This window comes from Pristiophorus japonicus, chromosome 17, assembly GCF_044704955.1.
Source record: "Pristiophorus japonicus isolate sPriJap1 chromosome 17, sPriJap1.hap1, whole genome shotgun sequence".
NCBI classification, from domain to species: domain Eukaryota; kingdom Metazoa; phylum Chordata; class Chondrichthyes; family Pristiophoridae; genus Pristiophorus; species Pristiophorus japonicus.
Window position 1 is genome coordinate 76,317,898 of NC_091993.1, and position 23,632 is coordinate 76,341,529.

Below are 23,632 nucleotides of genomic sequence, written 5' to 3' on the forward strand. Positions count from 1 at the left end.
TACTGACCTTTAAAGGGAAATACCGTGCATGTGCGAAATTTTGAATGATCCATGCAGCCCGTTAAAGCGGTAAAGCGGCCCAAAAGAAAACTCGAGGGAACATTGGTCAGGAGTGTGAAGGAATGCTCTCCATTTGCCTGGATGAGTGCAGCTCCAACAACACTCAAAAAGCTCTATACCATTCTGGACAAAGCAGCCTGCTTGATTGGCACCCCAGCCACTACCTTAAACATTCAATCCCTCCACCAGCAGTGCACTGTGGCTGCAGTGTGTACCATCTACAAGGTGCACTGCAGCAACTTACCAAGGCTTCTTCGACAGCAAGTCCCAAACCCGCGACCTCTACCACCTAGAAGGACACGGGCAGCAGGCGCCTAGGAACAGCACCATCTTCAAGTTCCCTTCCAAGTCACACACCATCCTGATTTAGAAATACATCGCCATTCCTTCACAGTCACTGGGTCAAAATCCTGGAACTCCCTCCCTAACAGCACTGTGGGAGCACCTTCACCTCACGGACTGCAGCCGTTCAAGAAGGCAGCTCACCACCACCTGCTCAAGAGCAATTAGGGAAGGGCAATAAATGCCGCTTTACCAGCGATGCCCACATGACATGAATGAATAGTAAAACATTTATTTTAGCAAAATGTTATTCTGTCTTGGGGCCAGGATTCTGGTCTTTTTTAATTTTGATGAAAAAGCAGGCTTCAGTAAAAAATGGTATTCCACCAGCTTTAATCAAGTCACAAATTTCAAACCCTTTTAAGCTGCTTTTGTGTTGGTACTGATGTATAATCAAAAAAGCAGGGCTACCAACAGACTGCCCTGTCTTTCATTCCTCTTAGTAATAAGCGACTCTTCATCATTTTGTATTTTCCTCACTCTTCCTTTGGAGAAGAGTGTGAAGTCATGGAAGGATTTGCAGGCTGATTAACATTCTGACAGTGCGACGTGAACACTCCTTCCATGGCCGCAACCATCTTTACACCAGCTGGTAGGGTGGGTAGTCCTATACAGCGGGAGGGCATTACTGGCTCCAACAGCCCGTGCAATGAGTGTGAGCCACCCACACCCACCGGCTGTACGCATCCCGCTGGATGTCAACCGGGAATTGGGAGCTGGAACCGGTCTCCACTCAGTGGGACTGTCTAGAGTAGAGTTTGAACCCTGCCACCTTCAGGCTCAGAGGCGGGAATGCTACCACTGAGCCAAAGACTCACTCCAATAGGTGACTGAAATGTCAAGGGTTATGAGTTGTACCCTGTTTATAAAGATATCGGCCCTGAGAGTCCATGGGGGTGCTGCCTGCCGATCTCCCATCACAATTTTTGGCGGGTAGACTTGTACAGCACCCAAGGGAATGAGGAGGCCCAGTTACTTTCCATTATATATCCGGAGTACAGCAGGCGGGAGGGGAGCGGAGGGCAGCGGGCGATGGCTAGCGGAGGAGGCCTTCCGACTCGGGAATCTTCGGCTCCGTGTTGTGCGCACGCGGCTGTCAAGCTGCGCCCCCGAGAGGCACCGCCGAGAGGCCAGAAACCGCCGGCCTGAGAGCGCTGTGGCGGGGAGCAGATCGTTGTGGGTCAGGGAAGAGACTGCTATTGGTGGGGGGGGAGATCGCTCTGGGGGGTGAGAGAGACTGGGGATGGAGAGAGAGAACGCTGGGGGTGGGGTGAGAGAGACTGGGGGTGGAGAGAGACTGGGGGTGGAGAGAGAGATTGCTGGGGGTGGGGTGAGAGAGACTGGGGATGGAGAGAGACTGGGGGTGGAGAGAGAGACCGCTGGGGGTGGGGGGGAGATCGCTGTGGGGGGTGAGAGAGACTGGAGGTGGAGAGAGAGATCGCTGGGGGTGGGGTGAGAGAAACTGGAGGTGGAGAGAGAGATCGCTGGGGGTGGGGTGAGAGAGACTGGGGGTGGAGAGAGAGACCGCTGGGGGTGGGGGGAGATCGCTGTGGGGGGTGAGAGAGACTGGGGGTGGAGAGAGAGACCGCTGGGGGTGGGGGGGAGATCGCTGTGGGGGGTGAGAGAGACTGGGGGTGGAGAGAGAGACCGCTGGGGGTGGGGGGAGATCGCTGTGGGGGGTGAGAGAGACTGGGGGTGGAGAGAGAGACCGCTGGGGGTGGGGGGGAGATCGCTGTGGGGGGTGAGAGAGACTGGGGGTGGAGAGAGAGATCGCTGGGGGTGGGGGGGAGATCGCTGTGGGGGGTGAGAGAGACTAGGGGTGGAGAGAGAGATCGCTGAGGGTGGGGGGGAGATCACTGTGGGGGGTGAGAGAGACTGGGGGTGGAGAGAGAGATCGCTGGGGGTGGGGGGGAGATCGCTGTGGGGGGTCAGAGAGACTGGGGGTGGAGAGAGAGATTGCTGGGGGTGGGGGGGAGATCGCTGTGGGGGGTGAGAGAGACTGGGGGTGGAGAGAGAGATCGCTGGGGGTGGGGTGAGAGAGACTGGGGGTGGAGAGAGAGACTGGGGGTGGAGAGAGAGACCGCTGGGGGTGGGGGGAGATCGCTGTGGGGGGGTGAGAGAGACTGGGGGTGGAGAGAGAGATTGCTGGGGGTGGGGTGAGAGAGGCTGGGGGTGGAGAGAGAGACCAATGGGGGTTGGGGGGGAGATCGCTGCGGAGGGGGGAGAGAGACTGGGGGTGGAGAGAGAGATCGCTGGGGGTTGGGGGGGGGTTGACACTGGGGGTGGGGGGTGAGACTGAGGGGTGAGAGAGATCGCTATGGGGGTGGGGGGTGAGACTGAGGGGTGAGAGAGACTAATCATGTTTTTATTATTGTTCATCAATAAAGGAGTAAATAAGGCTTTATTATACGTTTTATATTATTGCCTAACACCAGAAAATACTACAATCCATCAAAAAATACATCAAACTGTGGAGAACTATAAAGATCTGTGTAATATCAAACAAACCTGTCAGCTCTGTGTACATCCTGCCCACTTAAAAGCATCTTCTCCAAGTTCCGGCGGTATGTCGGTGATATGACATCAAACTTGCACTTTTGGCGGTTCGACATGGGCGGGCGGTGTACATATCGTTCAGCGGTATGTCACTCATGAAACTTCCACCGGGCAGTATGTCGGCGGTATGTACCTGTTTTTTGATGAAACTTGTGTTTTTGGGTGGTAAGCGGGCAGTAAGCCGGTGGTAGTGGGTGGCATGTCAATGAATATTTGTTTACTAAGGCTTTGGCTAAGACTTGTGATGGGTATATTCCACAGTTGTTGGGTGCCCCCTAATGCCTCACCCAAATGATAGGAATTAATATTGGATTAAATAGAGCCAACTATGGAGGGAGTCACAGTCAAGGTCGATTCTGTCTGCAACCCAACATCCGCACACAGGATAGCAATCAGGAGCAGAAACCCTGATTAATTTTTTCTTCTTCATAGCCTGGGGCACTGATATAAACCCTGACACCACTATCAATGCCTGGCTAAGATGAACGCTAATATCAGCACGGTCTGGGGATCGAACTAGGGACCTTGAAGAACCGCAGTTCACAGTGGGCTGTGAATTTACCAACTGAGCCAACTGGAAGCTGTCGGCTGACATTTCTGGAAGCTTGGCACCATTCCTTCATGTTGTTTACCACAATTCATTCACGGGATGTGGGCAAGGCCAGCATTTAGTGCCCATCCCTAATTGCCCTTCAGTGGTAGTGAGCTGCCTTATGCAACTGAGTGGCTTGCTAGGCCATTTCAGAGCCAACCACATTGCTGTCGGTCTAGAGTCATATAGGCCAGACCCACAGCAGATTTCCTTCCCTAAAGGGCATTAGTGAACCTGATGGGGTTTTATGACAATCTGGGAGTTTCATGCTCACCATTACTGATCGTAGCTATTCCAGATTTATTTAATTAACTGAATTTAAATTCCCCAGCTGCCATGGTGGGATTATGAACTAACCGTTTCCGATTCATTAGTCCAGGCGTCTGGATTACTATCCAGTAACATAACCACTATGCTGCTGTACCATGAATGCTGGAGGCCTCATCTGATCTTGTGGCTGCAACTGTGAAGGTTCTTCCATTTTGCGAAATTGAATTTAAGCAGGTGAGGCTTGACAGGGCAAAGTTGTGATTCATCGAAAGTTAATTAGCTTGGTACCACTCGCTGTCCAGTATCCCAAACCGAGAGCCATTTTGTTGAGGAGCCGGTGTACTGCCAGTCATTGTGGAATATTCTCCTGTGGGAGTTAGCAACACCAGGAAAGGAGAGGAGAAATTTTGACGGTGGGTGGGTGGCAGTTTTGATCTCAAGAAAAATCATGGTTTTCAGCAAGGCACAAGGCCTGCTTTGTATTCTGTCCAAAGTGTTCGGCAAACAAATGATAAATATATTCTAGTTGCAGCTTTTTAAGCATAGCTTGGGTGATTGTGCCAAAGTCTCAGTCAGTTATCCACAGTTTGACTTTATGTGGGATTGGAAGAAACACAGAACCAGCCCTGCTATTTGCAAATGGTACAGCCATACTCAGGTCTGGTTAATCATCATTTGGACAAAGTGCTGTCATTAATCTTTTCCAAATCAATAGGAATGAGTTTCTTACCGTGGTTGCGAGACAAAAAAAAAGCAGCTGCAGTTCCACACACACAAATACCTTCGGCGTCTCAAAGAACTTGGCAGCCTCTTTGAATGCCACAGCTGGAATGCAAAGTCCATAAAATTCTGCAGCAAAGTGGTCTGGAGAAGGCAAGCTGGAGTGTAGTGAGGCAGGAAACCCTAAGGTAAAGATGCAAGATAAGTTCTTGCCTCCCTCCGTTCCTTTATAAATGTGCCGATACATCCACTAGAGAAGTGTAATTTCCAGCATCATCTGGCCACCAGATGTTCTGTCTGGGCCAGGAATAAAAGCAGTAGCAATGCCTCGGGGATATTGCCCCCAAAAGCTTGTGGAATACTTCACAGAGACGACGGCCATTGTCCATAGTGACTTGTTAAAATATGATTAAGTATATTGATTAGAAATCTAAACTCAGCAAAAACCATCCTCCTAACGCAACAGCTCACCCAATGATAATGAAGGCAATAATCCGAACCAGCCTCCCCTCAAGCCCCATTCCACAGACCTAACCAATCCCCAGAATCCAAAAGCGACCAAATTGGCTCAAGGCTTTAACCCGCATTGCCACCAGCGTAAGCACAGTCATACCAAGAAATCCATGCACTCCTCCCACAGAAAACCAAAACGTACAATGGTGGCATAATATATACACAGCAACTTCAACAACATTCATTTATATGGTGCCTTTAACATAGAAAAATGTTTCAAAGCGCTTTAAGGAAAAGTAACAAAAAAAATGATGCTGAGCAAAAGAAGGAGTTATTAGATTGATTAGTCAAAGAGGTGGGTTTTAAGGAGAGCCTTAAAGGAGCAGAGGACGGTGGAGAGGCAAAGGCATTGAGGGAGGCAATTCCAGAATGCGAGGCTCAGACGGCTGAAGGCAGAGCCGTTGGTGGTAGGGTGAAGGATGCACAAGAGGGCAGAGTCAGAGTCATTGAGAGTTTGGGAGAGGTTGTATGGCTGAAGGAGGTTACAAAGATAAGGAGGAGTGAAGCCATGAAGGGATTTTAACACAAGGATGAGAATTTTAAATTCAAGCCATTGAGGAACCAGAAGCCAATGTAGGTCGACGAGAAATAGGGATGATGGGTGAGCAGGAGTTGGTGCGGACAACAGAGAATTGGATGAGCTAGTTTACAGAGGGTGAAGGATGGGAGTCCAGCAAAGACAGCATTGGAATAGCCCAATGGAAGTGGGAATGAATAGGAAGTAAGGAAAGGACGGATGGGGCTTTCAGCAACAGATGGGCTGTGCCAGGGTAGGTGTGGCAATCTTACCGAAGTAGAAGTAGCTGGTCTTTGTGATGGAGAGGTCAGAAACTGAGCTCAAGGTGGAATAAGATACCGAGGTTGCAAATAGTTTGCTTCAGCCTGAGATGGGGAGCGGGATGCAATTTGTGGCAATGGTACGAAGTGTGTGCGGGGCGTTAACATGATGGCTTATCCAATACTGGATGTCGGACACGCAGTCTGCCAACACACAGACAGTGAAAGGGTCGGAGAGATGTAGTACGGAAGTAGAATTGGGCATTGTCGGCATGTGTGGAAGGTGACCCCATGTCTGCAGATGATGGTGTCAAGGGGAAATGTCTAGATTATGAAGAGGAAGGGGCTAAGAATTGATATGTGGGAGGCCGTTAGAGGTAACTATGGGCATGAGAAGAGAAGCCATTGTTAAAAATATTCTGGCTGCAATCGGATAGGTCAGAGTGGAACCATCCGAGGGTGTAAGAATATAGAATGTTTGAATATTATTTTAATACAGAATAGGACAGAACCAGCTAATGTAGGCAGAATTGGTGTAAACTGCATGTTTGCAAACCCTATCTTGTGATCTCAATGACACTGCCAACATTGGAGAAGGATGAATTTCAGGGACAAAGACATTGTACTCTGTAAGGAAAGGCACATATAGATTATTAAATAAATAATCTAATTGGCATATGGAGTTAATAATATTATGGTGGACCATAATATGGAGTTAAAAGTACTGTAGGTTAAAACACATTCGGGGAGAAATTCAGTCAAGTCTCTGTTGCGCTGATAATCCAGGCGGAGCGGTACTTTTAGCGCCTTGAAAAAGTTCGTGCCTCCCACCCAGAAATTCATCAAAATTGATCAAAGAGCTGACAGGCCGGGGCGCTAAATCAGCCGTTGCACACCAGACCTGGCGGCGGGGGGTGCTAAAGAAAGTTTGGTCGGTACATTTCGCGAATCCATTGCGCATGCGCGGAATTCCGATTCAGACCCCGGGAAAAAATAACTCTTAAAGGAACGGCAAACCAAGTATATACGCATGCGCACTTCAAGATTCTCACTGACCTGAGATCGGGAGGGTGGATGTGCAGGCAGCCAGACAAAGAGCATACCGCTTCTCGGCCGCGGCCCTTGAGGCGTTGCTGGAGGCCGTGGAACGGCGCCAAAATGCCCTGCTGCCTGGAAGGGGACGAAGGCCATCCCCCAGAGTATTTAGGAGGCTGTGGAGGGAGATCACACAGCACGTTTCTGCCGCGACATGGTGGTGAGGACCGTGCCTCAATGGCAGAAGAAATTCAATGACCTGACTAGGTTCGTCAGGGTGAGTACCCTTTACATTATCCTTGCAATGCCTTCATGTGAGCCTCACTGCTTCATACTTCCCATACCTTCTCTAAATGTGCCATGCTCCTTATTGCTGGAAACACCCTCAAAGCTCTCTGTAGCCTCCCTGGACATGCACCGCCCATCCAAGCCTCTTTCACCTTTGAGCTCCTGACTCAGCCTGAGGACACCGACCAACACCTTTTTACTCTCCATATGCGGTCACAGGCCTTCAGCATCATACTTACTCAGAGCTCTTTGTGCCCAGACCACACCTTTGACACAACCGCTGTGCGTTGCCACGCAGGCTGAGGTGCAGAGATGCACACCTCGGGACATTAGTAGCGAGTCACTTACTGCAGACACATGTGGCACACCAGTAGCTACAGACCCACTGACAGCTTCTTGTTTTGCTCATTGCAGGCCAAGCTCACCCACAACAGGCGAGAGCAGCAGCCGACGGGAGGAGGAGACCAGTCCTCCAGGACCTCACCAACATTGAGGAGCGAGTGTCGGCCCTCATGGGCGCACCAGTCGGAGCGGTGGCGGCCGGAGAGGCAGAGCTCCCGCAGGACACTGACGGTTTGTCAATGAGATGTCTGTTTTCTGCGACAGTCCTGACCCTTGATCCCACATTCCTTGCATCATGAATCTGCAAAATAACGATGCCCCCTCCTTCTTGCAATCCTGCCCCCTCCCCAACTGCTACCCACACTTGTGTTGCTTTGTGCTTACAGATGATGAACCAAATGAGCTGCAGCCTGCTCATCAGCCAACGTCCTCACTCGAGGGGGAGGATAAGGAGGAATTCGAGATGTCTGTGGCGACCGACCGGGACCCGACCCCAGTACCCGCGAGTGGGGACAGCAGCTCGGTGGGGGACACCACCAACCTCCGGGGGTTTACGGATGCTGACGCTCCTGGACCCAGAGGCCTGCAGCAACGTGCAGCGAGAGGGCAAGCTCGGGGGCCAGCTCTCCAGAGGGCAAGTCGGCCCAGGAGTCTTGCTCACAGTCAGGCAGATGAGGACCTGGATTGGGAGGCTCTGTACAGGGAGTTATCGCACATGCAGTGTGAGATTAAGGGTGCACTGGGGATTGTGCTGCAGAGCGTGGATGCACCTGGTGTGAGTGTGGTGGAGGCTGCCTCCAGCATGGCCCATGCCTCTCAGCAGTCCACTGAGACCATCATTGCCCGTCTAAACCGGCAAACGGTCTCAACAAGCGACAGTGGGGTCCTGGAGGTGATGACGCATGCCATGGTTGACATGGTAGCAACCATGACATCACAGGCCGAAGCTACGCAAGGTGTTCATGATGTCATGCAGACACTGGTTGCTGACATGCAAACTCAAACTGCAGCGTTTCAGGCGCTCCCGGCGTTCCTTCAGTCTCAGAGTGCTGCTATGCAAGCTGTGTTTGCCGCAATCCTCTCTGTCTTCCCCACAGTCGGACGGGGAACAGACGGTGCTGCAGCAGGTCAGCAATCTGTGGGGGCACATATTGCTCCTGATGTTCGGGCATTGCCCCGGGGGAGTTGCAGTGTGCCGCAGGAAATGGAAGATGCTGTCCTTCCTCTCAATGACAGCATTCTGACTCCTGCCACTGCCAGGCCGTCTTTGCACCCGACACGGCCTGCACCCCAGCCGTCCCACACTGCTGCCGCCCATCCTGAGGCAGTGCAGTCAGCAGTCGGGCCTTCCATGGCCAGAGCTGGTCCAGGGCGTCCTCCTAGGCCATCTGACCTGTGTCCCTCAGATACACAGCAGCCCTCAAGTGGCCTTGCTGCAGGCACTGAGGAACTATTGAGGGGGAGCAGTAGGTGAGGGAGGGGGTGAGGCAGAGGGGATGGAAATGCCTATTTAAAACCCACTGATGGAAGGTGTCCCCATGGGTCCCATGTACATTTGGTGTCAATGTTCATCATCTGATGTATAATTTGAAGGGGTGAGTACTCCATGTTGACTTATTTGAGGGTGTGGGTTTTGGGGTTGTTACAGCAATGTGTGTTAAATAAACTCTTACTTTGACCGTCTCCTTCAGCCTCTGGTGTACGACTGTGGACTTGTTACGGAGATGTGGCCTTATCGTGGCACAATGCACGGTCATTATTAGCTGCATCCCTCAGTTCTCTCCATTTAAGCGAAGTGCTCCCTTACGAGCTGCCGCTGAATGGCCCTGGCGCCGCCAACTTTGGCCACTGCCTCCTCCGAGGCTGCTGCTGGTCGTTGTCATGTTGCTGGGCATTCGGGGCATCACTACGATGCTGTTCCTCCTCCTCCTCCCCCTCCTCCTCACCCTCCTGAGGTGGACCTGTGATCCCCACTGGCAAGGCCTGGGCCCTCATGATGGCCAAGTTGTGCAACATGCAACACATCACAATGAATAGTGAGACCTGTTGAGGGCGGTATTGAAGGCTGCCCCCAGAGTGGTCCAGGCATCGAAATCGCTGCTTCAGCAGCCCTATTGTCTGCTCTATGATGTTGCGGGTGGTGGCATGGCTCTCACTGTAGCGTTCCTCCGGCTCTGTGGTGGGGTTGTGGAGGGGGGTCATTAGCCAGGTGGCCAGGCTGTACCACTTGTCCCCGAGGAGCCACCTCGGCCTTGCCATGGTGGCTGAAACAGTCGAGGCACAGTGCTCTCCCGCAGGATAAAGCCATCATGTGCACTTCCAGGATAGCGAGCATTGACACTGCGAGGATGTGCTGCGTGTGGTCGCACACCAGCTGCACATTTAGGGAGTGGTATCCCTTTCTGTTTCTGAATTCCTCTGCATTCTGGAATGGTGCTCGCAAGGCCACGTGCGTGCAGTCAATTGCTCCTTGCACCTTAGGGAAGCCCGCTGTCCTAGCAAACCCACATGTGGCTCAACTTTCTTTCTCCCTGGTCATTGGGAAGGTAATGAAGTCCATTCTGCGTGTGTAGAGAGCCTGTGTGATGTCGCAGATGCAGCGAAGTGCTGCGAATTGTCGGATGCTGCATATGTCTCCTGATGCAGCCTGGAAGGAGTCGGAGGCATAGAAGGTTGATGCCACCGTGACCTTCACTGTGATGGGCAGCGCAGTCCTGGTGCCAATTTGAGGCTGCAGGTCTGCCTGCAGGAGATGGCATTTCTCTGTATCTCATCATCATCATATGCAGTCCCTTGAAATTGAGGAAGACTTGCTTTCACTCTTAAAATGAGTCCTTAGGTGGCTGAACAGTCCAATACGAGAACCATAGCCCCTGTCACAGATGGGACAGACATTTGGTTGAGGGAAGGGGTGGGTGGGACTGGTTTGCCGCACGCTCTTCCCGCTGCCTGCGCTTGATTTCTGCATGCTCTCGGCAATGTCGCCAGTGAGGCTGGGGTAGTGTAAGGCCTCCTGCCCCGACGTTTGTTGGAGAGCTTTCTTGCTCTTTTCACTTTGTTGCTTTAACATAGAAACATAGAAAATAGGTTCAGGAGTAGGCCATTCGGCCCTTCGAGCCTGCACCGCCATTCGATGAGTTCATGGCTGAACATGCAACTTCAGTACCTCATTCCTGCTTTCTCGCCATACCCCTTGATCCCCCTAGTAGTAAGGACTACATCTAACTCCTTTTTGAATATATTTAGTGAATTGGCCTCAACAACTTTCTGTGGGAGAGAATTCCACAGGTTCACCACTTTCTGGTCCTAAATGGCTTACCCCTTATCCTTCGACTGTGACCCCTGGTTCTGGACTTCACCAACATTGGGAACATTCTTCCTGCATCTAACCTGTCTAAACCCGTCAGAATTATAAACATTTCTATGAGATCCCCTCTCATTCTTCTGAACTGCAGTGAATACAAGCCCAGTTGATCCAGTCTTTCTTGGTATGTCAGTCCCGCCATCCCGGGAATCAGTCTGGTGAACCTTCGCTGCACTCCCTCAATAGCAAGAATGTCCTTCCTCAAGTTAGGAGACCAAAACTGTACACAATACTTCAGGTGTGGCCTCACCAAGGCCCTGTACAACTGTAGTAACACCTCCCTGCCCCTGTACTCAAATCCCCTCGCTATGAAGGCCAACATGCCATTTGCTTTCTTAACCGCCTGCTGTACCTGCATGCCAACCTTCAATGACTGATGTACCATGACACCCAGGTCTCGTTGCACTCCCCTTTTCCTAATCTGTCACCATTCAGATAATAGTCTGTCTCTCTGTTTTTACCACCAAAGTGGATAACCTCAAATTTATCCACATTATATTTCATCTGCCATGCATTTGCCCACTCACCTAACCTATCCAAGTCACTCTGCAGCCTCATAGCATCCTCCTCGCAGCTCACACTGCCACCCAACTTAGTGTCATCTGCAAATTTGGAGATACTATATTTAATCCCCTCGTCTACATCATTAATGTACAATGTAAACAGCTGGGGCCCCAGCACAGAACCTTGCGATATCCCACTAGTCACTGCCTGCCATTCTGAAAAGTACCCGGTTACTCCTACTCTTTGCTTCCTGTCTGCCATCCAGTTCTCAATCCATGTCAGCACACTACCCCCAATCCCATGTGCTTTAACTTTGCACATTAATCTCTTGTGTGGGACCTTGTCGAAAGCCTTCTGAAAGTCCAAATACACCACATCAACTGGTTCTTCCTTGTCCACTCTACTGGAAACATCCTCAAAAATTTCCAGAAGATTTGTCAACAATACCTCCGCAAGATTTCACAAATCCATGCTGACTTGAACCTATCATGTCACCTCTTTCCAAATGTGCTGCTATTTAAGCGTCAGAATCACACACACACTCAGTTGTGATTTATTTAAACATTCATACTATATAACTCCAGTATGAAAGTTACTTGGACACACATACTTCACAAAGCCATTCTACGCTCTCTGCTTGTGAGGCACACACCTTCCAATCTCGAGTGTCTGCAAACTAATGTCTCTCCTCATTCTCATATCAAATCATAGTATCAATGGTACATAAATAATTAACGTACAGACGATGTAGACTAAATGACCATTGTCCTGAAATTACGTCTAACTGCTTCATGGATTACTATACACAAACCATGTGATCACCAGGAGTTTATACAAAATCAAGTCTTCGATTCCATGTATAATCTCAATATCTCCTATATGGCTCAGAGACGTGGACCATGTACAGTAGACACCTCAAATTGCTGGAGAAATACCAACAACGATACCGCCGCAAGATCCTGTAAATCCCCTGGGTGGACACACGCACCAATGTCAGTGTTCTCGATCAGGCCAACATTCCCAGCATCGAAGCACTGACTGCACTCGACCAGCTCCGTTGTCCGCATGCCGGAAACAAGACTCCCAAAGCAAGCGCTCTACTCGGAACCCCTACATGGCAAGCGAGCCCCAGGTGAGCAGAAGAAATGTTTCAAGGACACCCTCAACGCCTCCTTGATAAAGTGCAACATCCCCACCGACATCTGGGAATCCCTGCCAGAGACCGCCCTAAATGGAGGAAGAGCATCCGGGAGGGCAATGAGCACCTCGAGTCTCGTCGCCAAGAGCATGCAGAAAATAAGCGTGTGAAGGAGCGTGTGGCAAACCAGACTCCCCACCCACCCTTTCCTCCAACGACTGTCTGTCCCACCTGCGACAGAGACTGTAATTCCCGAATTGAACTGTTCAGTCACCTGAGAACTCACTTTTGGAGTGGAAGCAAGTCTTCCTCGATTTCGAGAGACTGCTTATGAGATGAGTATCAATGGTATATACAAATAATTAACATACAGATGATGTAGATTAAATGACCAGCTACCCATTGTCCTGAAATCAGGTCTCATTGCCACAATCGACCCCAGCCATGAATTACTGTAACCACACAGGTGATCAGATGATCAGATTGACACAATTGAATGGCTAAATTGCTCCATATCGTCTAGCATCCTGTTTTTGTGAGACATCCTGCTTTGATCCAAACTTCAGTCAGAAGGCTGCTTCAACATTTACCCAGCATGTGTCATCTCCAGACTGTGCCGAAAACAAAGTATTTCGGAAATGCGGTTTTCGCTCCCACAACCTCTAGCGGCTTTCCTCCTTCGGCCGCTGACAGGGCCAACAGCCCTTCTCTCTTCACGAAGCTTTGCTAAAGCATGTGGAATGCGATGCTGGCGAACTAGTAATGTCCCCATTAAAGTTTTTGAAATGACTTTTTCTCAAGCTGAACTGTTATGTCTGTCTGTCTGCAAACTCGGGAGGCTCACGCACCGTGCTGTGTGTAAACGTAGCACTGACTGTGACCTCCGAGGGAAGTGTTTCCTCATCCCTTGAAGTAGCCGCCAGTTAACGACTCTGCAAGCTTGGACCGATTGTTTTTCCAGACATTGTTGTTGGCGGGCACTCAATGAGGCGGCCGCACCTAATTTAACGACCGGGACATAAGCGTGGACGTTGCACCAGATGACGTTGGGATTGCACTGATCGTCAACAGTCAGACGCTAGCGGGTTGTGCCCCAGGTAAACCTCGAATGAATTTTCCGTCGGGCCACTAAAAGCTGTGCACCCGGTCGGTAAGTTCTAACGCTCGCATCAGGGCACTAACTGAGGCTATGGACAACCGAAAATCCAGCCGAAATGTGAGGTACATTAGATAACCTTGGAACACAGTTGTGGGAATCGCAGTGCGTTGCAGGCAGCATATCAAATTGGTGCTGCCTGCTGCTTGATATGAATGTTGCGTGCAGCCAGCACTACCTGCGCTGTTCATTGACTGCACACATCTGCAGGGAGCCTGATATCACGAGTGGCTGGCGCTACTCAAAGGCAGCCTGCATGTCTTAAAGGGGAGGTGAATTTTGGTTGTAAGAAATGGTGGGTGTCATTTAAAAACTGAATCTGCCATGTGATACTTTGAGGAATGGCTGAACGTAAGAGCAAGCTGAATAGCGGGTGAGCGCCAAGGTTTTTTATTAACGCACTGGAGGTTGGTGCAATAAGTGGCGAGAAAGAGAGACATCCTGTATCCGCAAGAGGGCAGGATGCCCTCCAGACACATGCTCAGGGGCAGTGGGAACAAGAAGCAGTGGAGGTCAATGCCAGGAGTGTAGCTCCAAGAACATGGATACAGTGCAGGAAGAAGCTTAACAATCTGACACGAATTGTCAAGGTGAGTGAGTTCCGTCTTCAAATGGCATATCCTAGCAACTGCATCACTAGCCTCATCCATGGCTCAATTCACTATACCCCCATCACCCAGCTACCAACAATCTCGATCAATCAGTACGCAATCCTTCAATTGATATGCTTCAGCTCACCCTCACACATTTAGCACTGTCGCAGGTCTCGCACCCATAACTCACAGCTCGCACACACTGGCAGCTATTCAACCACAACAGCCACACCACACAAACATATTGCAGGACACTCACTGACACACTTCCCTCTTTCTTGCAGGAGAAGGTGGCGCAAAACAGCAGGCAGCAGGGAAAGAACTGGAGGAGGACAAGCGCGCCTGCATGTTTAACCCCCATGGAGGAGACAGTGCTGACCATCATAGGAAGGGACATCGCTGAGGCCGTGGCCACTGGCGGCGGTGGAAGGATCGATGATGAGAGTATCTGCATACCTAATCCTCCTTCTCACTTCCCACTTCTCCCTCATCCCACAATCTCTTCTGACTCACAAGCTGCAGATGGTGTGAGGATGCACCTCTTACGTTCTCCTCTCCCCTCACCACGATCCGACCCTTGTCCCTTTTACATTTCAGATACCCAAGACTGCAACCTTCCCAGTAACAGGAGGAAGAAGACAGTGATGATGAAGAGACACCGTCACTCAATCTTTCACTTGCAGCCACCAGCTCAGAGATTGAAACTGTGCATATATTAGAGGCTAGGATAGAGGAGAGATCTACACATGATGAGACACTGAGCACAAGTGTGCAGGAGCCAGGGTGAGGATAGCACAGGTGCCAGATCACCGAGAGCGAGGTTGCTCACTAGTTCTGCTGCAGAGGAGTCAGATGAGGACATTGATGGGCCAGGCTCCAGAAGAAGACTGATGGGCGTACAGAACCAAATGCTTGATGCACTGGAAAGCCTGCCAGAATGCCTGTGCACACTGTCAGGGAGCATGGAGGAGTCCAGCTCCAACTTGGCACAGGGCTTTGCGCAGAGCTTGGAGCCCATCCTTTCTGAGATGGAATGGGTGATCACCTCCATCAGTACACCTTGATACAGCATCTAATGGCCGATGTCACAGCTTCCACTGCAGCACAAATAGCTTCCAGCAAAGGTCTGACTGCTGCAGTGGAAGCTCAGATTGCTGCTTTGCAGGCTCAGACTGCTGATATAATGGCTCTGATGATAACAACTTGTTGCATAAGAAAATTTCTCCTTATCTCCCCTTGGCTCTTTTGCCAATTATCTTAAATTTGTGTCCTCTGGTTACTGACCCTTCTGGCATTGGAAACAGTTCTCCTATTACTCGATAAAAACCCTTCATAATTTTAAACACCTCTTTTAAATCTCCCCTTAACCTTCTCTGCTCTAAGGAGAACAATCTCAGCTTCTCCAGTCTCTTCACATAACTGAAGTCCCTCTTCCCTGGTACCATTCTAGTCAATCTCCTCTGCACCCTGCCAAGGCCTTGACCTTCTTCCTAAAGTGTGGTGGCCAGAATTGGACACAATGAGGCCCAGCCAGTGATTTATAAAGCTTTAGCAAAACGTCCTTGCTTTTGTATTCTATTCCACTATTTATAAAGTCAAGGATCCCGTGTGTTTATTTTAACAGCCTCATCAGCTTGTCCTGCCACCTGTAAAGATGTGTGGACTTAAGGGGCTAGAGATTCTGTGATGGGGCGATAACTTTTGGGAGTCAAGGGTTATGGGGAGCGGACGGTGAAATGGAGTTGATGCCAGGATCAAATCAGTCATGATCTTATTGAATGGCAGAGCAGGCTTGAGGGGCCAAATGGCCTCCTCCTGCTCCTATTACTTATGAAAACTAGAAAAAATAGCGCTGATGATTCTCTCCTGTTTGGAAATTCAGCTTTAGCGCTCCAAGAGGGAAGTAGAGCGCTAAATCAAGTGCTAACCTCTTCTCTCGTGGTGCTAAAGTCAGAGAGCGGGCCCGTAGCGGCAAAGCAGAGAACAATGTGGAGCCCATTGCTAACGGCATCACAGGCTGCTTCCCTTGCTTATAGGGTAGGGCCAAGGACAGTGTACAACCTACTCGTCGGCAGTTCTGCCTTGCAAGGCGACCTGCACGACTGCCATTACAGCCCCAAACACTCTCACAAAGTGGAGGGCTTGGTCATCTTTGAAACAGCAAAAACTTTGATCAGGCACCAGACTTGTGCAAATAATAAAGTTTAGCCTACCTGAAAACCATCCCCTTTAATTAGCGCTCCCCAAGCGGCCAGCCGAGTTGACAACGCTTTCTCTTCCTGCCGTTGTTCACATCCGGCGATGCAGCAAGGGACGGGAGGCAATTTCACATCCGGGGTGGTAATGGGGCGCAGCGCACTTTATGACTTCACGATCTACGAGGCGCTAGAGGCCCAGGTGGTAACTGTTAGCACCAGCGCTAAACCGGCACTGAAGTGCATGGGCTTCACTGCACTCACCGCGCCCGGTCGCTGATCCAGGCGCTAACGGGCGGCACTAAGCAGCCAAATTTCTCCCCCAAGGGATTTTATTTTTAAGTTGCACATTGCAATTCTTGAAAGATGTGTATAACTGCACTGTAATTGATGATTAATTCAAGTCAGAACTATGAAAAACTCATCATTCCAGATTGACAGCAATGAATCCTCCTGTCCCGAGGCAAATTCACTCTTAATACATGTATAAAATTATCTTTGCATCATCTCTATGCATATTCTATGAATGCACATATTCCTTGCGCAAATATTATTTTCCAGGTCAATGTTTTCTCATGCAAAAGCAGTTGCACACACATGTGTCCAGAATTTCACTGGAAGAGACTGAGTCGAGATGGAAATTTGCCCACAAGAACTTGGCATTTCGGAGCAGGTCGGATCCAACATCAATAGAGTCAAGAAAGGCTGAATTGTTTATGGTTGAACTGATGGAGGAAAAACACAAGGCTGTGAGGAGAAGGAGACTGAAAGAAAGACTTGCATTTATTTAACACCTGATCACATCTCTTAGAAAGCTCTTCACATACAATGAAGTTACATTGAGGCACAATGATTGTTGTTAATTATTAAGTGTTGCTACATAGCCAAGACAATCTAGAATATATAGCCCATTTTAGGTCCTGGTTCTCACAGAGCAGCAGTGTATTCAATATTACTGAATCAACAAGCTAATATTAATAGAACTTCTCCATTTGTGTCAAGTGATTTCAAGGGAATTTTTGAGGAACAGCCTTTCCATCACAATTTTTCTTGTCTTCATTAACGATTGCACTCAATAGTCTCTGAATTTTCTCACGAGTTTCTCCTAATTTTCATATATGCCATCTTGCAACCTCTCCCTACCTGTGTCTTCACTGTGCTGAAATCAAGATTCATTGCATAATTTCCTCCTCGAACTCTTTCTTTCCCAGGAGCTTACAACTGTGGAGTTTCAGACTCTCCTCACTCCACCCTTCCTCCTGCAACTTAAAGGCTCTTAAAACCAAAACCAAAAGCAAAATACAGATTAAATCTCCCTTATCCGGCACAGATCCGGTCCTGAGGGTGCCGGATAAGGGATTTTGCCGGACGAGGGGAGGTCAAGTGTGTTAAAGGGAGCAACGCTATACAAACCGTTTTTACAGCTGCCAGCTAGCCCCCAGCCATTTTACTTTGATTTCAAACCCACCATAAAACCTTCAATAAAAAGATAAATACTTGTACTGTATCTGAAACCTTCAATAAAAAGAGAAATACCTGTACTGTTTTTTTGATTTGTTGTCTGACTGAAGCTTGTTCCAACCATTTAATAATGTGGCATTTTAAATATTTTGTCCTCACAAAAGTATTCAGGTAGCCGTTTCTGTCTCAATTGAATATGCAGTTTATTTGCTGTAAATACTTGATAAATAAGGGAAAATAAACACTGTTTGATCTCACAGAAGCTTTGCTCCATTAGTTATTAAGTGAAGCTATACAGTCAGCCTCTTGCGCCAGCTGGCCAGTCCCGATACTGATGTCCTCGACCCCGTGATCCACTGCCGCCCCGCCCACAATTTCTATACCATGCTGCCTCCCAGCCCCAAGCTCAGCAGCTCCTAGTTTCGTCCTTGCAATTCTGGAGTTATCTGAAATTTGTATAAATAGGTTCTCTGTTGGGGGGTGGGGGGAAGGTGGGCTGATGGGCGGTGTAGTGGAGAGACCATGGTGGGGGGTGGTGGTGGTGAATCGCAGGGTCGGGGATATCGGGCCTGACTGGGGCTGGAGCTGGCTGGCAGTGAGGCGCGGCGATCATGGAGGGCAGGGGCGGCGGATCACAGTGTTGGGGATGTCTGTTTCGGGCCTGGCTGGCTGGGGCTGGCAGGTAGTACGGCACAGAGATCTTTGAATGCCAGGCACTCCCTTGTTCAATTTGTTGCGCCACAACCTTCTCATCCTAGGGGGAGTGTTTTCTAGTGCTGTTGGGGAGGATTTAAACTAATATGGCAGGGGGATGGGAACCAATGCAGGGAGACAGAGGGAAACAAAAAGGAGGCAAAAGCAAAAGACAGAAAGGAGATGAGGAAAAGTGGAGGGCAGAGAAACCCAAGGCAAAGAACAAAAAGGGCCACTGTACAGCAAAATTCTAAAAGGACAAAGGGTGTTAAAAAAACAAGCCTGAAGGCTTTGTGTCTTAATGCAAGGAGTATCCGCAATAAGGTGGATGAATTAATTGTGCAAATAGATGTTAACAAATATGATGTGATTGGGATTACGGAGACGTGGCTCCAGGATGATCAGGGCTGGGAACTCAACATTCAGGGGTATTCAACATTCAGGAAGGATAGAATAAAAGGAAAAGGAGGTGGGGTAGCATTGCTGGTTAAAGAGGAGATTAATGCAATAGTTAGGAAAGACATTAGCTTGGATGATGTGGAATCGATATGGGTAGAGCTGCAGAACACCAAAGGGCAAAAAACGTTAGTGGGAGTTGTGTACAGACCTCCAAACAGTAATAGGGATGTTGGGGAGGGCATCAAACAGGAAATTAGGGGTGCATGCAATAAAGGTGTAGCAGTTATAATGGGTGACTTTAATATGCACATAGATTGGGCTAGCCAAACTGGAAGCAATACGGTGGAGGAGGATTTCCTGGAGTGCATAAGGGATGGTTTTCTAGACCAATATGTTGAGGAACCAACTAGGGGGGAGGCCATCTTAGACTGGGTGTTGTGTAATGAGAGAGGATTAATTAGCAATTTCATTGTGCGAGGCCCCTTGGGGAAGAGTGACCATAATATGGTGGAATTCTGCATTAGGATGGAGAATGAAACAGTAAATTCAGAGACCATGGTCCAGAACTTAAAGAAGGGTAACTTTGAAGGTATGAGGCGTGAATTGGCTAGGATAGATTGGCGAATGATACTTAAGGGGTTGACTGTGGATGGGCAATGGCAAACATTTAGAGACCGCATGGATGAATTACAACAATTGTACATTCCTGTCTGGCGTAAAAATAAAAAAGGGAAGGTGGCTCAACCGTGGCTATCAAGGGAAATCAGGGATAGTATTAAAGCCAAGGACGTGGCATACAAATTGGCCAGAAATAGCAGCGAACCTGGGGACTGGGAGAAATTTAGAACTCAGCAGAGGAGGACAAAGGGTTTGATTAGGGCAGGGAAAATGGAGTACGAGAAGAAGCTTGCAGGGAACATTAAGGCGGATTGCAAAAGTTTCTATAGGTATGTAAAGAGAAAAAGGTTAGTAAAGACAAACGTAGGTCCCCTGCAGTCAGAATCAGGGGAAGTCATAACGGGGAACAAAGAAATGGCAGACCAATTGAACAAGTACTTTGGTTCGGTATTCACTAAGGAGGATACAAACAACCTTCCGGATATAAAAGGGGTCAGAGGGCCTAGTAAAGAGGGGGAACTGAGGGAAATCTTTATTAGTCGGGAAATTGTGTTGGGGAAATTGATGGGATTGAAGGCCGATAAATCCCCAGGGCCTGACGGACTGCATCCCAGAGTACTTAAGGAGGTGGCCTTGGAAATAGCGGATGCATTGACAGTCATTTTCCAACATTCCATTGACTCTGGATCAGTTCCTATGGAGTGGAGGGTAGCCAATGTAACCCCACTTTTTAAAAAAGGAGGGAGAGAGAAAACAGGGAATTATAGACCGGTCAGCCTGACCTCAGTAGTGGGTAAAATGATGGAATCAATTATTAAGGATGTCATAGCAGTGCATCTGGAAAATGGTGACATGATAGGTCCAAGTCAGCATGGATTTGTGAAAGGGAAATCATGCTTGACAAATCTTCTGGAATTTTTTGAGGATGTTTCCAGTAAAGTGGACAAAGGAGAACCAGTTGATGTGGTATATTTGGACTTTCAGAAGGCTTTCGACAAGGTCCCACACAAGAGATTAATGTGCAAAGTTAAAGCACATGGGATTGGGGGTAGTGTGCTGACGTGGATTGAGAACTGGTTGTCAGACAGGAAGCAAAGAGTAGGCGTAAACGGGTACTTTTCAGAATGGCAGGCAGTGACTAGTGGGGTGCCGCAAGGTTCTGTGCTGGGGCCCCAGCTGTTTACATTGTACATTAATGATTTAGACGAGGGGATTAAATGCAGTATCTCCAAATTTGCGGATGACACTAAGTTGGGTAGCAGTGTGAGCTGCGAGGAGGATGCTATTAGGCTGCAGAGTGACTTGGATAGGTTAGGTGAGTGGGCAAATGCATGGCAGATGAAGTATAATGTGGATAAATGTGAGGTTATCCACTTTGGTGGTAAAAACAGAGAGACAGACTATCATCTGAATGGTGACAGATTAGGAAAAGGGAAGGTGCAACGAGACCTGGGTGTCATGGTACATCAGTCATTGAAGGTTAGCATGCAGGTACAGCAGGCGGTTAAGAAAGCAAATGGCATGTTGGCCTTCATAGCGAGGGGATTTGAATACAGGGGCAGGGAGGTGTTGCTACAGTTGTACAGGGCCTTGGTGAGGCCACACCTGGAGTATTGTGTACAGTTTTGGTCTCCTAACTTGAGGAAGGACATTCTTGCTATTGAGGGAGTGCAGCGAAGATTCACCAGACTGATTCCCGGGATGGCGGGACTGACCTATCAAGAAAGACTGGATCAACTGGGCTTGTATTCACTGGAGTTCAGAAGAATGAGAGGGGACCTCATGGAAACGTTTAACATTCTGACGGGTTTAGACAGGTTCGATGCAGGAAGAATGTTCCCAATGTTGGGGAAGTCCAGAACCAGGGGTCACAGTCTGAGGATAAGGGGTAAGCCATTTAGGATCGAGATGAGGAGAAACTTCTTCACCCAGAGAGTGGTGAACCTGTGGAATTCTCTATCACAGAAAGTAGTTGAGGCCAATTCACTAAATATATTCAAAAGGGAGTTAGATAAAGTCCTTACTACTCGGGGGATCAAGGGTTATGGCGAGAAAGCAGGAAGGGGGTACTGAAGTTTCATGTTCAGCCATGAACTCATTGAATGGCGGTGCAGGCTAGAAGGGCTGAATGGCCTGCTCCTGCACCTATTTTCTATGTTTCTATGTTTCTATGTTTCTCCCAGCGAGAACAAAGACTTTCAAAGGGAAAGATAGAACTATAATTGATCCTTCGTTTTAGTACAGATGACATTTTGCGTGAGATCCAGCTTTACTTGATAAGTGATATACCCAACCATACACCATAATATATACTTTAATTACAAGCTCTGTAATCACCTGCCTACATCCTGCTCCTACTCATTCAATTAACTCCAAAGAAAACCTGCTTGTGCTCTTTATTTTTAAGATATTTTTGAATAACTCCCTTTAAGTGTATTTAAGCTGATAAATTCAGTCATGTATTCAACTGTCATTGTAACCCATGTATAAGCTGACCTAAGTTGTACACCTTGAGAACACTGACCACAGGGGGTGAACTTGTGGGAGACACTCCTAACCTGGACTTTCCGGTATAAAAGGGAAGCTCCACCCACCGTCTGTCTCTTGAGGCTTTGGTAATAAAGGTAACTGGTCACAGAGTGATCTTCTCTCAAGTATGGACCTCGTGTGCATTTATACTGTATAGTAAGGAGATATTATTGGCGACGAGAAACTGGGATTTAAACCACGCGAGCATGGCCACTAGCAGCACAGAAGTGAGGTACTGTGTTGGTGATGATTGGGACGACTTTATTGAGAGACTACAGCAAAGTTTTGTCACTAAGGAATGATTGGGACAGGATTCGGCCGACAAACGCAGGGCTCATCTCCTGACTGTTTGTGGATCCAGAACGTACTCCCTGATGAAGGACCTTCTAGCGCCAGAGAAGCCGGCGGACAAGATGTTCGAAGAGCTCAGTAAGTCGATCGGCAAACATCTTAAAGCGGCAAGCAGCATGCACATGGTGAGACACTGGTTTTACATGCACCGGGGGCGAGAAGGGCAAAGCGTTCCAGACTTCGTGGCAGATCTCCGGCGACTGGCAAGCCTATGTAAGTTTCCAGATGCATGCAGAGCGGAGATGCTGCGAGACTTTTTTATTGAGGACATCGGGCATGCTAGGGTTTTCAGGAAACTGATTGAGACCAAAGACTTGACCTTGGAAGCGGCGGCTCTGATAGCCCACACAATTATCTCAGGGGAGGAAGAGACCAGAATGATTTATGGCAAAAATCTTGGCTCAAATGCAGCAAACGACCAGTGAGTCAACATTGTTAACGCGGCACACAGTTCTCTAGGCAGACAAGGGCAATCGGACATACCCCAGCATGCAGTCAAACCCAAAGGGACAATTCAGCAGAGACAATGGCTAGCTGAACAGCGATTCATGCCATCGCAATGGACAATGCGGCCAGTAATGGGGCCATCAACACCTGTTAATGGTGCGTTTAAGGACAGTTACAGAGACAGTCAGAGACACTTGACTGTTTCCAACAATGGGGCCTCTAGCTCATGCTAGAGGTGTGGAGGCAAACACCCAGCCAGAGCTTGCAGGTAACAGCAATATAGCTGCAGAAACTGCAACGTCAGCGGTCACTTGGTGCGTATGTGCAGGAAGCCTGCAGCCAGGTTAATGTACGAGGAGGACGGGCCCGATGTAAGCCCTATGAGGCCAAATGAATACTGGGGGAAATTGCTGGAAGCTGAAGTTCAGCGAGTTCATGTGGAGCACATATACAATTCATATACCAGGACGCCACCGATAATGATGAAAGTGCTCCTCATGGCATCCCAGTATCAATGGAGCTGGACACGGGGGCCAGCCAGTCCCTGATGAGTATCAAACAGTTCAAAAGGTTGTGGGTGTCCAAGGCCAGGAGGCCAAAATTATTGCCGATTGACACGCTGCTACGGACATATACAAAGGAGATCATTCCAGTGCTAGGCAGTGCCACGGTAGTCGTGACCCACAAAG